The sequence below is a fragment of the Herpailurus yagouaroundi genome, unplaced genomic scaffold (assembly GCF_014898765.1).
Source record: "Herpailurus yagouaroundi ecotype Mexico unplaced genomic scaffold, PumYag 210, whole genome shotgun sequence".
NCBI lineage: Eukaryota > Metazoa > Chordata > Mammalia > Carnivora > Felidae > Herpailurus > Herpailurus yagouaroundi.
In genome coordinates this window covers 14,756,170-14,778,528 of record NW_024412441.1, presented here as the reverse complement: position 1 = coordinate 14,778,528, position 22,359 = coordinate 14,756,170, and the positions used below count along the sequence as shown (strand labels likewise).

At 36.9% G+C, this 22,359-nt stretch overlaps 1 protein-coding gene and 1 long non-coding RNA gene across 7 annotated transcripts in view; one reads left to right on the top strand and one right to left on the bottom strand.

Moving 5' to 3' along the window:
• Window positions 1-22,359, bottom strand: part of SRBD1 (S1 RNA binding domain 1) — a 221,423-nt gene that overhangs the window by 68,196 nt on the left and 130,868 nt on the right. The gene's annotated exons all lie outside the window — the stretch shown is intronic.
• Window positions 457-22,359, top strand: part of LOC121016341 (uncharacterized) — a 22,673-nt gene continuing 770 nt past the window's right edge. The window contains exons 1-4 of one of the 2 annotated variants that reach the window (XR_005784230.1): window positions 457-792; window positions 1,001-1,108; window positions 20,210-20,294; window positions 22,108-22,359. The exon at window positions 22,108-22,359 is cut by the window's right edge and continues 770 nt beyond it. This is a non-coding gene — a long non-coding RNA (uncharacterized LOC121016341). The remainder of the gene's footprint in view (window positions 793-1,000; window positions 1,109-20,209; window positions 20,295-22,107) is intronic. The other variant, XR_005784229.1, reaches the window with a different exon arrangement.

Here is a 22,359-nt window from a genome sequence, read left to right as displayed (position 1 = left end):
GAACATAAGCTAAAGTACAGCATCCTGTCACACAATAAAAGAAGACCAAGGAAGCTAAGAGATTTGACCTAGAATGCAAAAAAATCTTTACAAAGTCCTGACTTGCCAGCTCCCAGGTCAAGATTTCTGAGACTCATTCATAGGACTCCATTTACCATGGACGATCTCATCACCAGGATGAATAAAAATGGACTTAGGCACCTTTACCAGAAAGGAAGGTCAAAGAGCAAACTTTGATACAAGTACATAACCTTGATATCGCTAATAGGTTTGGGGACAAAATAACTTTTTTTTATGTTTATTTATATTTTGGGGGGGGGGGGACAGAGTGTGAGCAGGGGAGGAGCAGAGAGAGAGGGAGACACAGAATTCGAAGCAGGCTCCAGGCTCTGTGCTGTCAGCACAGGGCCCAATGCGGGGCTTGAACTCATGAACTGTGAAATCGTGACCTGAGCCGAAGTCAGACGCTTAACTGGCGGAGCCACCCAGGCACCCTGGGGACAAAATACTTTTGATATGAAAATATGTTATATTTACACACAATTTTTTCGTTAAGACTCAATGTAGTATTTTCCCAAGATATCTCTGTGGGTCACTGCAGAATTGGGCAGAATCAAGCCCATTTGATCCATAGAATAACTGGGCCATGGACAAGGGTTAGGTCATAGAGTTAAAGAAAATACAAATTGGAGAATTCCAGAATTTAGAAGAGGGATACAGATGTTACTAAGGAAAGAATTCTAGGATATAAGAACTAAACACTGGTCCTTATAGGATCAGCTACACAAGCAGGTAAGAGCACAAATAATTCATGGTATTCATTTCTCAAACCACTAAGAGGAATACTCTGATGGAGTACATCTCAGAACTGACAATTTTAAATAAATTTGACTTTTAAAGTGAATTAGAAATTTACTTCCATTTTATATGAAAGCTTTTCTTCTTTATGTCCCTTCCCTGTTATAATATTCTAACAAAACTTCTTTCTTTCCCTTTGAAGCAGGGGTGTCTCTTGGTTCATAAGAGATGGTTTATAAATAACACCTACTATTTTGAACAGAAAATTTCAAAAGGCAACACAATTCCGTCATTCCAACTGGAAGAAGTAGTAAGTTTCACTCTTTTTAAAAGTCACATTGATCCAGGTCGCACTTAACTTTATCATTAATTACTGTGGCAGACAGACCCCAAGGAGACCCTCCAGAGAGATTCACCTCCTGGTGATCACTCCTTGTATAATCCCCTCACCTTGAGTGTGAGCTTCCAAGCAGTGGAATATGACAGAGGTGACAGGATGTCACTCTTGTGATCAAGTTACCTAACAGGGGAAACGTGATTTTCCTAATTTCTTGACGAAGTAAGCAGTCATATTGAAGGAGCCTATGTGGCAAGGAACTGTGGGTGGCCTCTAGAACCTGAAAGTGGTCTCTAGCCAGCAGCCAGCAAAAAGCTGAAGCCCTCAATCATACAACTGGGAAATGAATTCTGCCAACAACCTGAATGAGCTTGAAAGTGAAGCTTAGAAGTGCCTTGAATGGACTCAAAAGCAAGCAAATAAAAAACAAACGTTCTAATGCTTATAAAAACCTATTCATTTATTCATTCAATGAGTGTTATAAATTATTTGAGTGTCTGCTTTGTATTTGGCCTTGTTCTAATTAATAAGATTACAGCAGCAAACAGGATGAAAACTTAAGTAAACAAATAAAAATTATAATTATAATGTGATAAATGCTATAAGGGAAATAGGGTAACATGATAGTCACAGAGAATGGAGGTAGCTACGTGAATGATTGGGGGTTGACTCTTTGAAGAAATACAGTAAAACGGACACTTAAAGAATGAGAAGGAGCCAGCCATGCAAAGAGCCAGAGAAAGAACATTCTAGGCTGAAAAAACAAACGCAAAAAACCCCAAGAAGGGAATGTGCTAAATGTTCACAAAACTGAAAGGAGGCAGTGTGGCTAGGACATAATGGGCAAAAGGAAAAGTGGTCAGAGATAAAGCAGACAAGGGTCTGACAGGTCCCATGGCAAGGAGTCTGAATTTTATTCTTTTTACAGTGGGGACAGAGACAGGATCTAACACACATCTGCAAAAAAGCATGCTGTATAAAATGGACTGAAAACAGACAGAAGTGGAAACAGGGAGTCCTGGTAAGAGGCTTTTTCAGTATACCTAGACTGTGGTCTAGAGTCAGGAGGTTGGAGTGGAAAAAAGGAGAAGCAGTCAATTTTGGGAGATGATGAAGCAAAAGAAAGGATCAAGGATTTTAATAAAAATAAATTTTTAATGAGGATAGGTTTGTGGCTCTACTAACTGGGTGGATGGTGATGTCATTAATCGAAAATAGGGAAAGATGGCAGAGATTCACTTAATGGTTTCCATCTTAAATCTGGGGAAGGTAGGGAGAGTTAGCAGACAGAGGCCAAGAGTTCTTTTCTAGACAAGTCTATTTATTAGACTTCCAAACTGAAAAGTCAGGTTGGCAGCTAAATATATGGGATCTGGAGCTCAAGGGAGAGATGTGGAAGCACTCCAGGTATGAACATAATAAACATCTAAAACCTGGGGAGGGGGCGCCTGGGTGGCGCAGTCGGTTAAGCGTCTGACTTCAGTCAGGTCTCGATCTCGCGGTCCGTGAGTTCGAGCCCCGCGTCAGGCTCTGGGCTGATGGCTCGGAGCCTGGAGCCTGTTTCCGATTCTGTGTCTCCCTCTCTCTCTGCCCCTCCCCCGTTCATGCTCTGTCTCTCTCTGTCCCAAAAATAAATAAAAACGTTGAGAAAAAAAAATAATAAAATAAAACCTGGGGAGGGAGGGAAAGTGTAGGGAAAGGCTTGAGCAGCAACAAGGGACAGAGGTGGAAGTGTGCACTGTAAGCAGCTATAAAAATGAAAAACTGAATACAATTCTTTTGACGTTGCTATTTGCAAATAATTCTGAAATTCATCTAAAAACTACTACTGGGGCACCTGGGTGGCGCAGTCGGTTAAGCGTCCAACTTCAGCCAGGTCACCATCTCGCGGTCTGTGAGTTCGAGCCCCGCATCAGGCTCTGGGCTGATGGCTCAGGGCCTGGAGCCTGTTTCCGATTCTGTGTCTCCCTCTCTCTCTGCCCCTCCACCGTTCATGCTCTGTCTCTCTCTGTCCCAAAAATAAATAAAAAACATTGAAAAAAAAATTAAAAAAAAAAAATAAATAAAAACTACTACTGGTTTATACTGACTGTTCCCTCCAGAATCTTTTTTATGAACACCTAGTAATTTTCATTGGATGAGACACTTAACCTTTAATGATAGATATTCCATAAGTAAATGATCATGACAGGACTGAATTGTCAAGTGAGAATTCATAATTTGGTTCGGGTGTTACCACCATGAAGGGGCAAAATACAAAGGGCTGCGGAGAAGCTATATACTAAGCTGTCACAGTTCTTCAAGTTCCTTGTACAAGAAAATCCATTTTTTTTAGTAATAACACCAGAAAATATTTATATTGGGTGCTAATAAATGTCTGGAATTTTATACTGCTAACTTAATTCATCTTCATACCCCTGTGGTTGTTATTATTGTTGTATAATTAGCTCCATTTTGCCTAAGAGTAAAGAGGCACAGAGCAGTTAAGCAAGTTGCCCAAGGTCACACTGCCAGGGTGTAGCTGAATGCAATGGGTCTATTGCTGGAGCCCAAGCTTTTGAACACAATGCCCTTCTCTGTTTCTTAGAAGTGAAGTGGTATCATTTGATCTAGCGATGCTAATTCCAGCTCTCTTGCTTGGGTTGCAAAGAAAACCCACTGACTTTACCTATTTTTTTTTTTTTTTTTTTTTACGGGAAAGTTTTGTTACAACCAGGAACACATTTTTTGTTTACAAGGTAATATTTTCTATTCATTCATAAGGCTTACCATGACTAAAAATATTCTGACAAAATAGGTATGCTTTTAAAATTCTGTATCACATTGTTCTTATTACAAATCTGATGTAAATGGTGACAGTGTCTATGTAATGATCAAAAAAAGAAAAAAGAAAAAAGAAAAGAAAGAAATAAAAAGGAGATTTGTGAAGAAAGTACAGTCCTTATTTTGACAGGGTACTAGTCTTTTCTCTTATAAAACTATAATTTACTTTCTCCTGTTCCCTTTCCCTCTAATTTTTCTATCCTTCTGTCAATAAGAAAAATCAATTACGGCATTTTATTTGACACACTGAAAATAATTATGATTTGCCACCTAACCAGCTCAGCTATGAATGACAGATACTTTTTCTTTTTCTCAAGGGAAACTTGACTGCTTTGGGACATTTCCATTTATGGGTTTTTGTTTGTTTTTATTTATTTTGAGAGAGAGAGAGAGAGCACAAACACGAACCAGTGGGAGAGGGACAGAGAGAGAGAGAGAGATAGGTGCAGAGGATCCAAAGCTGGCTCTGTACTGACAGCAGAGAGCCCAATGCAGGGCTCGAACTCAGGAACCATGAGATCATGACCTAAGTCAAAGTCAGGCACTTAACCAACTGAACCACCCAGGTGCCCCGGGACATTTTCATTTATGGTTGGTTCCTTCACAGCAGAACAGTAAGTAAGGAGGTTAGGACATAAGTATGTTCATGTCAGAGTCAGAAGAAAAGGAGTTATGTCCCTTCTATTGGTGGTTTTCCTTCTTTCTCCTTTTGGGTAACTATCAGTCCTGATAAGTTCTAAACAATTACATTTTTTAAAATGTAAAAAGCAAATTATTTCATGGCTACCTCCCTTTTTTTGGCAAATAGTACAAGAGAAAAGAATGATGTCCAAAGGTCTTCAGGACCTATGCTCCCGTTTCTCCTAAGTTAAGTAAATTCCCATATTAGACTATATTCCAATAGAAGGCCTTCTATTACAATAACTTCTCAAAACTTATAGGACTGGAAAGTCTTACAGGAGGTCATAGTATAACCTTTCAATTCACAGATGAGAACATCTGTACACAGATATTGGCTACAGTGATTGAAGTTAGGACCGTGTTCATGTGCTCTTATACCTTCTACCATGAACAAGGAATACAACCCAAGTTTCCTCAGTTTGGTTTTTCTATAGCCACATTTCAAAAGACAACAAATTTTCCTTTATTCACCAAACATCTGAGGACACAAAAGTAGGCAAAGTCAAAAATTACTAACTGCAGGGAACCTGGGTGGCTCAGTCAGTTGAGCATCTGACTTCAGCTCAGGTCACAATCTCCCGGTTCGTGAGCCCCACATCAGGCTCACTGCTGTCAGTGCAGAGCCTGCTTTGGATCCTCTCTCCCCATCTCTGCCTCTCCCCTGCCTGTGTTCTCTCTCTCTACAAAATGAATAAACGTTTTTAAAAAAAATTACTAACTGCAATACAGTATGATGAAGTACAATGGTTCCCAAATGTCAGTTCATGACAAACTTTTTAGTGGTCAATTGCAAAATGAGAAAAAGAACAATGTCAAAGTTTTTCGACAAGATGAATTTATTCAATTTAAAGAACTGTCCTGTACTATATAATTAAGATACTATTTTGGTACTAAAACAGTCCTTTAATTTTTCCCTGTTATGTGGAGGGTAAAAAATCCCAGAAATATATCACTCTCCCTAACCCTACTATATTAGTTATCTACTGCTGTGTAACAAAATACCCCCAAATCCAGCAGCTTAAAACAACAAACATTTATTATCTCAGTTTCTATGGGTCAGGAATCCAGGAGCAGGTTAGCTAGATGGTTCTAGCTCTCATGAGGCTGCAGTCAAATTGTCAGCTGGGGCTGAAATCATCTGAAGATCTGAGTGGGTTGAAAGATCTTTTTCCAAGATGGCTCACTCGCATCACGGTTGGCTGATGGCCTGAGCTCCTCAAATGCTGTTGGCCACAGGCCTCAGGTCCTCTCCATATAGGTCTCTCCTAGGGCTGCTTACGACATGGAAGTTGGCTTCCCTCCAGTGAGTGATCCAAGAGAATGAAAGCATCCAAGACAGAACCACAATGACTTTTGTAACTTAATCTCAGAAGGGATATGCCATTACTTCTGTCATTGTCTACTGGTCACAAAGACCAGTACAATGTGGGAAGGGACTATATCAGAGTGTTAATACCACAAGGTAGGGATTACTTTAAACCATTTTGGAGACTGGCTACCAGGACCACATTTCTTTTTTTTTTTTTTTTTTAAGTTATTTTACTAGACCACAAAATCAAATCTGAAAACTTTTGCAATAGAAAGGACATAAAAGTTAAAAGATTACTCTTCTAGTTAGTGAAAAATTAAGTCACTTGATTTTCTTGCCTAGGTTTCTTTAGAAAACAAGGGGGTTGGGTTTGATAGTTTCTTAAATACCTTCCAGTGCTAACACACTACAATTCTACACTAGGGATGATGATGATGGTGATGATGATGATAAAGATGACAATGAAGGCAAATTTGATAACTTGCCCAGGTTCACTAGGCTAATAAATGGTGAAGCCAAAATTTGAACTCAGGAAATTCGACTGTATAGCCTATGCTATATATCTTAACCTTTGGAAATAAATGAAAATGAAAGAGTGAGAAACACTAAACAAGTTAAGTAACATCTTGCTACCTTACTCTCTCATCCACTGCAAAAGGGAGAAAACAATCTCATTCCATCCCTACTAAGTATTTCATAAATACTAATTAGCTATTTTATTATAACTTACTTAGGACAACGTAATATAAGGGCCCACTTCAAGAAACCTGTCTTCATAACAACTTGTAATATAATAATGCTTTCTGTAATATGAAATTTCCATTGTAAAATGAACATGCTTGCTATATTGTTAGGGTATCACCTCCAGATGACTTTGGTAAAAAATACCCATAGTCAAGGAAAGCTTCTATGCAGGCTTGGAGAGGGGGAGGGGGGTGGTGGTAGTAATTTTTAATTTTTAATCTTGGTATTTTTCTCTCCTTTTTCTTTCTTCTTCTTCCTAAGCACTACTTTTAATTTCCCTTGAGAACTTTATAATAGCTGACTTTTTAATAAATCATTTTTCGTTAATGTTTTTTAAGAAAATATGACAATCACTATGCAGATAAACAAAAGACCATACTATAATGGTTTAATATTATTTATCCTTCTCTTTAAAAAAATACATATACATACACATATATGCTCATTGGCATCATATTCATGATAGTTTCAATTATGTTTTTTTCTAGATGTCTTCTGAATGTACTTCTTCGTCCCCCAAATATTAATACTCTTTTTCACCAAAATTAGAAACCACTGAGCGAACGCTATTGGTATCAATAACAAGGAAAATCTGTGACTGTGGCTGCTCAGTGCTCAGTAAAGGCAATCTTCTGGCATGAAACAAGGCCAGAAGTCAGTTAAAAAGAATGATGCAAAATTTCTTAAAAACCTCGCCAGAGAATGAACATGAAAAATAGAGGGCAAAATAACATTGTCAAATTTGCTTTCCATTTTAGAACTCAAGGCAAGACAAAAGTCACCTTGGGAATAGTAGACAATGTTTCCATTGCTTTTCACTAATATGGCAGAAAAAAATTAATGTTTCAGGCATTCAAGAGTGACAACTGTCTTTCAGACAGTTGGAAAGGACTTGAAAAAAACATTTGTTGGAATAAATGGAATGTGCCTTGGCTTCTGTGGTCAAAATTTCTGGGACTCAGCTGAAACAAGATTCTGGCTTAAGACTTATATGGTTTTCATCACCCTATAAACATTAACATTATTGATGCAGATCTGTCGCTTGAAATATTTTACCCATATCCTCCACTGCAAGGAATTTTCTTTTTACCCATTCATCTCTAGTGACAAATTTGTGGCACTTACAAATTTAAAAGGCTGTCAAAATCTAATAATGAAACCTTGGGGGGAGTCATATGGGGGCACAGATCAGAAAGAACCAAAATTAATTTCAGAGGATTTACTACATAGGTTAGGGGTCACCATAAGGTGAATTTCACTCGACAATGTGAAATCTACAGAAGCAATACCTTCCCAGAAGTAAAGAATTGGTAGAAAAGGAAGTAGTGCTAGTCAAGGCATGGAACAAAGTGAGAAACTCGTTACAGATAGCAATGCATAGACAGCATAGAAAACCACATGTCGTCAGTGACTTGAAACCATGCCATACTTGTTTTAATAACGGCTAGTTCTAAAAATCAGATATACTTTTCAACCATTGATAGCTCACCTGGGAAACTATCCATCTTAACAGGAATTGAATTTAAAGGCTTGAGTTCTACAAATCTTCCCTAGAAAGTGTAACAAAAATAGAAAGATAATTTAAAAAGAAAAAAAGGCCGGGACTTTCCCCCCTGCCTAAACCTCCATGGTACCTGGTACTAGAGAAAGTCCAGTGGCTAGGAACATGTGTTCCTCAAGGCCTTAGTCTAGGTGTCTTGAGGAAAGAAAGTCAGAAGGAAGAGGCTGCAGGCTGGTACATCACGCAGAGGACACAGATGAGGAAGGCGCTCATGAACCAGGCGGAACCTCTGGAGAAGCTCTGGCCTGGGATACGCCAGAGACCATACCGGAAAAAGACCTGGGGCATTCATTCTGAGTCAGACTATAAAACAGTTGCCTTCTGTGAGAGGTAAAAATTAACGTGCCAGGACTCTCAGCAGGCTGATTTCACATAAAAAGGAGATGGTTCAGGACAGCACACCATGGAAAAAGGAGCCCGGTGCGTAAGACAATCAATCCTGATAGAAATCTGAGGTGGGGAATCAGGTCACTACTTCATAAATGCTCCTAATGTTGGAACCGCAAGTCCCGAGACCACAGTCTTTTCTACCATGCCAGGGATGGGCTGGTGGTCTCCCAACTACACATGCTGAGAGAGAAGAACAGGAGTGTAGACAAAAAACTGTGCCACACCCTGCCACGACTGAGTCTTTCTAGCCCTTACTCACACCAGGGGAGAGGCGAATCCTTCCCTCACCTTTAAAGCTAAAATCTGGGGCGCCTGGGTGGCGCAGTCGGTTAAGCGTCCGACTTCAGCCAGGTCACGATCTCGCGGTCCGTGAGTTCGAGCCCCGCGTCGGGTTCTGGGCTGATGGCTCAGAGCCTGGAGCCTGTTTCCGATTCTGTGTCTCCCTCTCTCTCTGCTCCTCCCCCGTTCATGCTCTGTCTCTCTCTGTCCCAAAAATAAATAAACGTTGAAAAAAAAAGTTTTTTAAAGCTAAAATCTCACAGACCTAAGGATTGGAAATCCTTTACTCTTGCCTGAGTTCTCAAGTCTGAGGTCTGGCCGTTTGCAATTTTTCTGTACAGTGCCCAGATGCAGAAGGCCGGAAGGCAACAGACGCTGCTCAAAAGGTCTGGTGAGCGTGCTGGTCAGATTGTTAAGACTGCTTGCTGCACCCCGTTTTAGTTTCCTAGGGCTGTCGCGACAAATTGCCTTACACTAGGTAGCTTAAAACAACAGAAATGTACTCTCTCACAGCTGTGGAGCCTAGAAGTCCACCATCTCTGAGCGAGAACCCACTCCACTAAACTCTCCTAGCTTTTGGTACTGTTGGCAGTCCTTGGTATTCCTTGGCTTCCACTTATATTCACTCCAATCCCTATCTCATCTTCTCATAGTGTTCTTTTCTGTGTGTGTGTGTTTTCTCATACAGACACCAGTCATTGGATTAGGGTGAGCCCTAATCCAGTATGGCTTTATTTTAATTATATCTATAAAGACCCTATTTCCAAGTAAGACCATGTTCTGAGGATTTGGGTAGCTATGAATTTGGGGGGCACATTAGTCAACCCAGTATACCTCCAAATTCACCACAAGCAGCATCCAAAACATTTATTCCACCTATACAGCCAAATATTTATTTTACCTTCCCTCACCAAAGAGGAAAAAAAAATGTAGGATTCTTCACTAAGGAAATTAAAAAGGCCCCAGGGAAAAAGTCTTCTGAAACGTGGCATGTAGACATTGCCCAGTTAAAGAATAGACACCTCTCCTCAAGAGATCACAATAAAGCAAACTACTTGCATATAGCAAAGCTCCATCTGGCCTCATATGGCCATATTCTTAAATAGGAAGAGATCACCACGGCTCTCTTAAAAACTGAAAAAGTCTCCATTCCAAGGAATATCAAGATAAAACAAAACAAACAAAAAAAGCAGGAGAAACAGAGATAGAGGAGGAAATCCCTCTGGTTTGCATTCTTAGGAAAATAAAAGAAAATGTTGTAGCCAAAAATAAAAACAAACAAGAAATAATACCATAAGAAAGGAATTACAGATCAAGAGATCATTTTTTAGAAATTAAAGTTAAGATTGAGGAGGGCACCTGTTGGGATGAGCACTGGGTGTTGTATGGAAACCAATTTGACAATAAATTTCATATTAAAAAAAAAAGATTACCAAAATGATATATTCAAAATAAAATGATTAGAAGGTAAAGTTGAGGGCTGGCCCAGCACAACAATGACAAAAATCAAAGGCTGAAAATTTCAGAAAAGAGAGACAGATTCCACCTAAGATGGTACTTATCTACCTTAGCAAAGTTAGAGAAAACACAGGACAATAAATCAAATGCACAGCACAAGGTATTTTAACAGAGCCAAATGACATCTTCAGATTATAAAAGATACAAGTGTCTAGCCCAAGGAATGAAAAGAGACAAGCACCTAGGCATATAAAGGAAAATGGAAAAACAACAACAACAACAACAAAAAAACTTCCAGAGATGTGAAAAACAGGTCCCCCTCAAAGGAATGAGAATCGGATCACCACCAATACCACTGCATGATAGAAAGTGATAGAATGGAAGCAACAAAATCTTGGAGGAAAAATTATTTTCAACCTAAAATTCTGCACCCAGGGAAACTATTATTCACGTGTGAGAGTCAAATGCCTTTTTGACATGCACAAAGTCAAAGCATTTACCTCTTACACACCTCCAGTTATCTATCAATGGTAGGGTTTTACTTACTGCTTTTTCCTCTTTTCAAACCTTCCACGTACTACTAGTGTAATAAATGCTTTATGTTTGCTGAATGAAGGAGAGTTTAAAGCAGAGGTCACTTCTTTTTTTCCTTTTCCCATCACTTGTAAATAATTTGAAAATGGCATGTCACAGTTCCTAAACGGGATTCAGAGATCAGAGTCACGTGACTTAACCCTCATGAGATTATTAAAAACTTTGGAAAGCATTATTTTGTTCTATATAAACCAATTTTCTCCCTCTACACAGAATCCCCAAATTGGTCTCTTTCGTCAAAAGAAAACCAAATGGTAAAACAAAGCATATATGTGAAATAATAGGCATTAGGTGTATAGAAGTATGAAAGCTATGTACCAAAGTATTTACCAGAGAGCTTTGTTTTTAGTTAGATACTTACAACATGGGTATGTAATGTTCCAGAATATGCTACGTAACAGGGACTGAACATATAAGAATTGCATATTTGAAATCAACATAATTTTATATTAAGAAACAGGTATTCAATTCTTTAGTACAGAAAATGACATTTATACCAAGTTTTCATTGTAAACGCCAGTATTTCCTCTCTATATCTTAACATACAGTGTACAGTTATAAACTAAAAATGAAGTAACATAGTTTATTGTTTAACAGAAGTATAAAGAATACTACCAAAACCCTTTTCTCCTTTCATTTGTGACATGCATAAACAAGAATGGCAACTGTAACCAAGTCCTCTCTTCAATAACATAAGCAGCATGGTTACAGATGCCCAGCAATGCTCAATTATATTAATTATGCATACAACTTAACTATTAAGAACACAGACTTTGAATCAAAGTAGACTTAGCTTCAAATCTTGGCTCTACTATTAACAGATTTTTAACCTTGTGAGCTTCAGTTGTTTCCTCGATAAAATGGAAGAAGAGATAGTGCCTGGCCTAACAATATGGTGAAGATTAGATTACATGGTTAATCTAAGTTTTATTATAAGCCTGGCACAGAATAAGGGCTCAACAAATGCTAACTGCTATGATCAACATCACCACCACCACCACCACCACCATTCTCATCTGTTGGGCAGGCAAAACAAAACCCCAAAACTAGAATGGATCATTCTACTATTGAGAGAAGTATTCAGCATTAGGCACAGACCCTATACAAATACAATATATGCATCTCAGAGGCCTGGGAGGTTACACAAATCAGGCCAGGAATATGACGGAGATGGGTAAGGGCTGGTGGTTCACTGGTGGTGTGTCCTTTCCAATCAAACTTAAAAATTATTTTAAAATACCAGTGCTAGCTAAATGAAATCCTCTGCTGGTGGAATATGGCCTATAGGTAACTGGTTTTCACTGCCTGAACTAAAACCATTATTTAAGCTCTCAAGCTGCCCCTTAGAAAGATACCAGAAAACAGGATTCTAAGATTCCAATGTGTTGCTATGATTTTTTTCTAGGTTTCTCATTTTAATAAATCTTTTTTTCCCCCACAGAATAAGAGTTACATGTTTTAATTACAGCAAATTAGGAAAGTGTGCAGGTGCACAAAGGAGAAGAAAATGACACATACAGTCTTATCACTGGGGAGCAACTGATCTTAATGTTTAGGGATTTTCCTTTTTCCTTCAACTTTTCATAGCCATATTTTTCTTCTTGTAATACAAATACAAACCCAAGTTTTTGACTGAATATTTGGACGTTTGATTTAAGATTCTTTGGAAACTTAACATTAAATAATTGTAGCTTATTCAGTTATATGGACACACTTTAATAATCCAAAGTCTTTTTAAAAATCGAACATTTTCCTTTGCTTTCTCAGTATTTAATTATAGGTAATACTGTAAGAATATGTTTATGCATAAAATTGAAAAGTTAACTTACTTCTTTAGGACATAATCGCACCCCCCCAAGAATTGGTCAAAATGAAAAAGGACATTTTAAAGTCCCTTGATAGGTATCGTCCATCTGAACACTGAAATAGTTACATCAGTAACTAATCCCACAGAAAGATTAAGGAATGCCTTTTGGCTATCTGTTTGCCAACTATGAATCTATGGTATGTCTAACACATATGTTAAATTAAGATTCTGAAACTACTCCTTACACATCATCAAAATAAATTAAAGTCCAGGGAAACATTAAAATTATCATTCTAGCAATATTTTCAACCAACATCAACCCTGAATTTCTTTTTGTTTCAGAAGTATAGGAATAAAAATTAAAACACCGCATCTTACTTACATCAACATCGTCACAGAGCCTACTGTAGAGCTCTAGCTCCCGCCGGGATGTGCTATGGAACCTAAAGTCTATCTACCTAAGAGTAAAGCAGTAGCAATTCGCCAGCTACAGTTAATACAAACTGTATAATCAAACCTGAGTCACCTATCTCAATGAAACTTGGAGGGGTAAAGCTGATCACTTCATAAAAGTGATCAGGGTCTTTAGCAATTAACGGTCTCAGTTCTCTAGGACAGGTGAAACCAGGTATCATGGTCAGGTTTAAGACCCCCATATAACAAAACAAATAGTGCCCCAAAATCTGGAAGTGAAACCAGAGTTTTACATTTCCTAACAGGATAGCATGGGACCATACACACACCTAAATGCCAACAACAAAACAAAACAAAACAAAAAACAAAACAAAACAAAACAAAGCAACACAAAGGATACTAAATTTTCTTACTCATCTCATGAGACTATTATATATGGAAATCAAGTACAAGAACAGCGAGGCATTTGAAAAATTAAACGTCATTATCACTAGATGTTATAAATTGGTACATGTGGAAGCACTAATTATCAGTTAAGTTTAATATGAAGATACTGAATTCAAAGTTCCTTAAGGGTAGGGATCACGTTCTTTGTGACTCCCATGGTTTATAGCACATTTGCTTTGAAATTGAGGGTACAATTATTTATTGAGTAAATGAATAAATAATATTAATAAACTATATTTGATTAGTATCATATGCAAAATGGCTTTCAAAATATTTTCACAGAACGATTGAATCTGTAAGTCCTGGTAGGAACATGTTTCCAAGCATTTTAGATCCTCTATGCTGGAAGAAAACAATTATAATATTCCTAATTTTTTTGTGCTTTATAACATTAATTGTGAAATAAGTTCCTCTCAGCATTGTATCTTAAAATAAAGCACAGTCCTTGTTCATTAGATGTTCAAGGGGGGAAGTAAGAGAATGACTATATATGTCAATTAAAGCAATTATAGAACAGAAAGATGTTGGGATGAATATCCATCAAGTTAGTTTTAGAACACATAAGAAGCATCAGAGTTTTGGAGGAAAAAAAAAAAAAGGCAAAACTGCCCTATCTTGGCTGAGTAGCACTATTAAATTCAGATGCAGGGTTCTATTTAGTTTGGACAGGTCCCAGCCACAGAACAAAGTCAGTCTGTCTTAGTACCATAACTGAATTCTACAAGTTAACAGCTTTTCATGAAAAGCTGCCATTTCAAAATGTCAATCAAATCTGAGCATAAGTGGGAACTCCTGCAGAAATAACCAGCTGCAGGTTTGAAAAACATTTTTCACTGAAAGTGGAAACACAAAAGATGTTTGAACGGGATCTCTTTTCATTCCTGTAACAGTAGACGGCCATTTTCACAACATCAAGGACAGAAAACAGAGGGCAAAATTGCAAATAATGTCTTGAAAGGGCTATTTGCAGGGGTGATGACTGATTCAAGTTACAAATGACAGAATTATTGGCAAATGGGAACTCATTAATATGAAATTGTTTGTTTCTCATTAACTGATCACAGTCTCAGACTATTCTTTTAATTGCACTTGAATGATTATACAATACAGAATGAAATGTAGCCTCAAGTTTTGACATTTACTTTTAACTGCTTTACAGAAATTGATAATGGTATCACCTGTCTTTATGAGTGTGGGGGAGGTCACCAATTATAGTTTATAATCAAATTTTAAAAAACATTATTTCACTTTTCAGAATGTCAAAGACAGTAAAAATACCATGAGATCTCGCACCTTTCTTCCAAGAAAAAAATCCCTTCTAAGCAATGCTAAAATAAGGTGAAACTACATAAGGGTAGCAAATATGATGTACTGTATGTGGAAAGGAGCTAGTACTTACTCAGGAACATGCACGTCAGAAAGTAAGACTCTGAAGAAGACCTGTCAGCACACTAGATTTTCAGAGGCATAAAGCAGCATACAGATTGACCAGGAAATAGCTTTTAAAAACTGTTGCACAATGGAAAGAGAGTGATGCAATACAAATGCCCTACAAACATTTTCTTTTTACATCACACACTTCCACAAATTATTTTTTTTTTTTCACTCAATGACAGCTAATAGGAGAATTGAATGTTCATAGAAATGATGACTCCTCTGAACACCAATGCAGTTGTCTGTGCAGGAGAGAGGATATTAACACTGATTTTCTTTTGTAGAAATGGTAGGGAAAGTCAAAACTGTAGTTTAAAAAGTACTACCTATACCATACATAAGGTTCTATTACAATTTTCTGGGCTCCCAAGATTAACCAAATTTTATGTATTTCGAAGATTTGGAGAACCTGTTTGAGCCTTGTTTATATACTTATTATACCCCATATTGTTGACACTTAAATATGAAAACAAACAGGTGGTATTTAGAAATTAGACTCCAACTCCCAAATAAATGCTACAAACTATTTAAACCAAGAAGTGTTTTCATACTGGTATGACATAATTCAGGGATGCGAGAATCTGCTGTCTTATGTCTTTTTAAGTTCAACTTCCCTCATTTTCAGAAATTTAGTCTCTCTCTGTTTTGCTGACACAAAAACTGACACACATCTCTCCCAAATACAGATTTAATTTTAGTAGGTATGGTCTAATTAACACACTTAACTCTAGCCCAAATTGTGATTCTATGGTTTCACACACCTATATCTACCTGGGAATTTCTCTTGGGCTTATAATCAACAACAGCAAAGACTCAAAATAAGCACCTAATACCATTCGTATATAAAATTAAGTAAGCAGGGATATAATAAGTCTCACTAATCTCCCTTAATCTTTTCAAAAGAGCCACAATTCAAGGTCAGCTATATACACCAATCACATTCTCCATTACAGAGAAATAGTCTTCATTCTAATGTGAGTAAATGAATTCAGTTTTAATATGTGTTTCCAAATATGGGACAGTTAAGCCTTGGCGCAACAGCATCTTCTGCTCTACTTTAAGAACTTTTCATTTAGTGCTATAGCATTCATAGAGGTTCCTAAGAGAATACCCAATATTTAGTTCCAAATGCTTTTAATTCTTGCATTTGAACAGCTGTATGAAGTGGCAGAGCTTCTTAAAAAAGTTGGTGGGAGAGGGGGGCAGGAGTTGGTTACCAGTTGTCACCCAAAGATAACAGTTACTTTTATGGGGGTATTACAAATGCAAATGGTTAATGCGGTATAAATTGTATACTAGACTTTAGTTAGAATGTCTAAAGCTATCACACAAGGCATTCATCTGTGTTCCCTGTTTATGGGAATGAAATATGTAGTCATTTGAAGTCCACAATATGTATACTGTGTTTGTAATAACTGTAGATTTTACAAGCACATTATTCTTTCCATTAGGATTAAAACCTCACCGAATAGCAATTTGTGAAAGAATTCTAGCAGGGCCCGGAGCCCAGAACTCTGACCTCTGATGAGATGCTTGGCAGCAACAAACTCTGGGTCTAGGCAAAACATCTGGTTTGAGTTAGACTTCCTGAAAAAATAGCCCCTGTACTGGGGAAACTGGTATTCACTCAGCTTTGTATATATACTTTGACTGACTTCAACACTGCTATAGGAAAAAGAGAGAGAGAGAGAGAGAGAGAGAGAGAGAGAGAGAGAGAAAGAAAGAAGAAAGACTCCACTAGAATACTTGTCAATCACAATAGACTCTTTGGTGGCCCCTCTAGAATGAAACTCTCTTATTAGCTAGAATAGTCTTTCTATCTTCCTTCCTTATTTCCATGTTATATCATATAGAGTGTATAGTAACTTCAAGATAACTTAAAAATAAGTCCAAGTTTGCTATTAGCAAACACAATACATTACTTTTCTTTTAATCACTCCAGGGGAGAATCACCAGTTATTTTTAACTTCATTCTGTTTACATATATGGAGGGAAAAACAATAAAACAACATTGTGAGGATTCCTACAAATTTGGTAAATATTAAAACTAAAACAAATTAAATAGCTTCTAACTAGTGTTCTTTCTAAAAATGATAAACGTAGTAGCAATGTTTATGGGTAAGAAGTTCTTGGAGTTTCTGCAAATTTAATAAAAATCAAATCCAAAAATGATTCCTCTAGTGTGTGTGTGTGTGTGTGTGTGTGTGTGTGTGTGTGTGTGTGTGTTACAGACAAAAATCTTCCGGGTTAATATGCAAACACGACACAACAACTTGGAGACGGGACATTACTTAAAGGGTCTCCTGCCACTTTCATCTTCTGATTAGCAGGTTTAGTAGGACAAATGAGGAAATCCATCCACTGCAATTAACATAAGTCTCTAGGTTATTTAAACCCATCAAAAGGGGACATTAAATTATTCCGCATTCTTATATATACACAGAGTCTTTTGAAGCAGGGTTCTTATATATCAGACTGAAGACAATCCAAAACGATGAATGGTGCTTGCAAAAGAAAAGGGCAGTATCTAGGTAAGCTATTTACTATAGCCAAAAGGATGTAATATAATATTGTATATAAAATTAAAAGAAGCATAAAAACAGGATATTCCCATGTAGCACTCTCTGCCTTGACTACCATTTTCTTTGAGTTTCTAGTAAAAGCAAAAATGTAACCCAACCTATCCCACGTCAATGTGTAAGATTAAGGTTGAATGGGATGTGATTGGGAGCATGGTTCAGTTTGAAGGATCTGCAAAAGTTCTGTAAATCTCAGGTGGTGGTAAATTGCCATTTTACCTTCCTATACATCCCTTTTTTTAAGTATCACTTTCGTGAATAGAACTACAAACTCATTTAAGTTTAGTCTTCTGACAGAGCAGTGTGGAACAGAACATAATAGTTGTACATCTCATTAAGTACAAGTTTGCTTTTCTACTAGTGGCATTGCTAAGGACTCTACTGAACAATTAACAGGTTATAAGACATCAATGTCACTCTCCAACAGGTATCAGCCATCGGCAAAACCCACTTCCACCATACTTTAGGGAGCTATTATTTATGCTCTGTTTACAGATTAAAAATAAAATCTTATTGACCAAACCCAAGCCAGCATGTGCTCAAAGTTCCTCAGAATCCTCCTGACACACACACACTTGTTTGTCGACTTGTCACAAATAGCACAAATAGTTTTTAACATCTGTCACAACTATTATTCAGCGGATTATAAGCTTTGTACTATCTCCATATGATACACTTTTTAAAAAGAGCACTCATTTCTACCACAAAGTCTTGCTAGTTCCATTCTAATTGAATCCACAAAATAATCATGGAAAGTGAAAGATTTTGCTTCTCTTAACACTGTTTCTTGAATCCATAATTCTTATAAATTTTAACATAACGTGCAATTGCCAGCTTTGAGTAAAGTACCACGTCGCTGAAACTCAGCCCTTCTTTTCTCCACACCCTTGCAACCTTTTTGTGTACGCGCCCCACATACAACCCTCTACACTTCTTAGCTCAATAGAAAAATGTTTCTCTAAAAGGTGTTCATTTTGATACAAAATAAAAGTCAATAAAGGACATGACAAATTCTTCCCATTTAAATGTAGTATTTTGAGAGAGTATATTATAAAATACAATGCAGATTTATACCAGCAAATGCCTACCGGCACACGTTTACTTTTCTATCTCAAAACAAGGATAAACTAATCCTGTTGTATTCATTTCTGAAAGAAGGCAAAGGCATTTTTGTTTGAAGCTGTGTGAGAATGCACTCAGAATTATCATACATATTTATAGGTAATCGCACTATAGGTATATGATGAGCGGCTTAGAAAGTTTTCAGAATAATGATTGCCTAAAATGCCTACATAAATTATTTTTGAAAGACTGCTTTCCCTAAAACCTGACTGCCTAACACTCTGTGTCTGAGTCAGAGCATAAGCATAAATGTATATGACTTGACACGTGCGATGGTTTAATTTTGTCTGATGATTGAAAAGAAAGTCATTATCATAATTCTGAAGGCCACTCACAGAAACCCTTTGAAGCACAGGGAAGGGGACTCCTCTGTCATCCTCCTTATGAAAGAAGTAGCAAGTAAAACACTTTTCTTCTTCATGCAGCTTTGGAATGTACATAGCTCACTCCTTGAGTACAGATCAAAAAAACTAACTGTAACAATGAATAAAATAATAAAAAATAACAGTGGTGATTTTGTATTATAGTAGTACTTTTACACTGGAATTAAACAGCAGATTTTCTTTCCAAAAGGCATAAAGAGCATTTCACTGCTAACCCCCTGCATTTTTGAAAGCTGTGGCCACAAAGGCACCTTTATAAAATAAGCCCCCACTTGTTAAAACTGTAACATTGCCACCATCACTAGAGTTTCACCTTAGTGACTTAAATAAATATAAATAAAGTAATAAACACTATATGTTTTATAGAGTTCTATGAACCAGAAAAAAAAAAATCACCTTACAAAATAACCTCCTGGCAAATGCAAAAGAAAAGCTAAATTTGGTTTGCTCATATTTTCTGAGTTCCCAGAATATAAGAAGCAGCTAGGGGAAACCTAACTTATTTAACTGAAAGACTTTTGCTTATTTCATTTTCCACATTAGCCTTTATGGAAAGCAAAGGAAAAAAAGTATTAAACAGGAAAGAATCAGAGAAAGGCAGTCATTAAAATAAAAAATATTTAGGGGGTTAAAACAAAATATCTTTCATAGTCTATGTTTTAAGATGACCTTGAAGAAAATCCGTCTACTGACTGATGTCGGATACCGAAAATAAGCTCTGTAAGAATCAGGTATGATGGCTGATATTCTAGGCGGTAAAACGTCCAGCAAGTAAGCTACCTGCTTCCCATCCCTAGCAATTAAGTGATGGAAAAACACCATGCTGCTGCTGTCTGGTGGTTGTTGTATAAACTGTTTTACCCAGAATTGAGGAACAGAAAATACTAATGACTACTATTGTTTCAGACTTGTTAATATACTAATGGAGATTTTGTAAAGTTTGAATGTAATTCTCCAGTCACCTGGATGATAGCAATAACAACAACACTTATTTTAAATGACTCCAAATTATATACAGTTGAGTCAATTTTAATTTGTTTTCATTTAAGGTCTTCTAAAGTTGAGGCCAGCATGCTGAAGAAAAATATTAAACTATGTATAACCCTGTGTCAACATATGATGCTACTGGGAATGGTAAGTGAATTAATTTTCCAAGGAAAATTAATTACTTATGACTTACAGTTGTAAAAGCAAACAACGTAACTCTGGATTAGGGCACATTTAATTTCTGTTTGTAGGAGCGATTAAATTAATTTCATATAATTCATGGTATGTAATGGAAAGCAGAACAAAAATGAAATTCTAGACAATGACTGACATAGAAAAATGTATATATTTATGAACCTGATCCAAAAATAAAGGTCATGGATATTAATCACTGGATAATAAAACAGCTTTTTTAATGGCCCTGTAACAATGGATTTTTAGCATAGTTTTTAAGAAAACTTCTCCAAACAGAAATGTCTAATGGAGAAACAAAATAGAAAACTGTAATTACATCCTATAACATCTCTAAATCTCCTTCATCCCCCCCCCCAAAAACAGGTAGTTGGAATAAAGGATTTGCACTTCTTTTATTTATAACAATAATTTTTGTCCACATAGATTTGGGGGAGCTAAAACTCAATATACCATTAAGTGGTTTTCTTAAAATTACAACTAAATTATCTTCCTAACACCCAAATAGTAAAGTGCTTCTAAAATGGATCATCTGTGATTCATTTGACTGAATTATGCACCTGAGTACTGCTAAGACAACAGATTTTGGCTAACTAACGGATCCTAAGAATATATGCACAGCTGTACAAAGGAAAATATTCATTTTTTTACTCCATCATTTCTACCTGTCCCGATTAAGCTAGACATAATCTTTTAATTTTGGATTCCAACTTCATGGCACAGCCCAGGTGTTAAAATCAAGAATTAAATCTTGCCCTGATAGTAACTCCAATGAGTTTCAAGTAGCTATATGAAATGTCATTCTCATGATGTATTAAAAACACACACGAAATCAGAACATTTCATATTCTGGTAATAATCCTAAGTACTGACTATCCCTGGCCACCTGGTGGAAATCATTGTTAGACAAATTCCCACTGACGTTTGGGAGCATGGACTATGAGAGAGTAAGCATTTTGACATATTCTTTTAAAGGAAAGTAAAATATTTCTAGGACTTTCGCTTTTAGGAAAGAATAGATGTGGGCTTCTGATCAAAGATACAGCATGAACCCTTAAAAAGAAATAAAAACTACACACACGCAAAATATACATTTCCCCTCAAAATTTTACTTTTTACAAATTTTGAAGTATTCCCTTTTCCTGGTCACACCTTCTATCAAGAAGAGCACTTAGTATTCCCATATTATTTTATCTTTCAAGATAAATATTTATACAGGAAAAAATTAATTTATGTAACATTGCCTTTGAGACCGAAGAGAGAAAATTACTAAAAATATTCTAAATTCCATTATAATTTTAGACCTATTAAAGGAAGAAGTTGTTACATTACTTTGGAGTCTATGAAAAATAAAATTTGTGGAACTATAGTCTTCAAAGGGGATTTTTTTTGGAAGTAACTGTACTATGAGAAGACTATGGACAGAAACTTTCATTCCAAGAGAAGCTGTGACTTAAGCACGATTAGGAAATGTTTTTGCTTTATTTTGAAGAGTAAAACTAAATGGAGCAATGGAAACGTCACCTTTCTGGCTTCTTTTCCTAAAACACAGGTTATCCTTATTTCAAAAAGGACCTCACTCAGCATAACCCAGACTGAAAAAGGGGTCTGCTTATAAAACTGTCCTTGATAGGTTCTCTTTAGGGTAGGAGGCACGTCCAGCTTTGGTTCAACTAGTAAAGCTACCCAGGGGGCTGAAACATCACCTTGGACTCTCAGAGAACTGAAACTTGACTTTATTTCCTTTCATTTCTTGCTTCAACATCAGAACAGGATTTTGAAAAGACAGAAAAAAGAAGAGAACGGATGGAAGAACGAAACCATGTCCTTCTAGATCAGAACGAAATCAATCCTGCCACCCACATCTGTGCTGCTTAACTACACTCGTGAGAAGAACACTGAACGCTTTTCGGAATGGCAATAGAGTCTACGAGATGGATGGGCAAGACTTACGGTGACACTCCCTCCTTAGAACACACACACACACACACACACACACACACACACACACACACACACA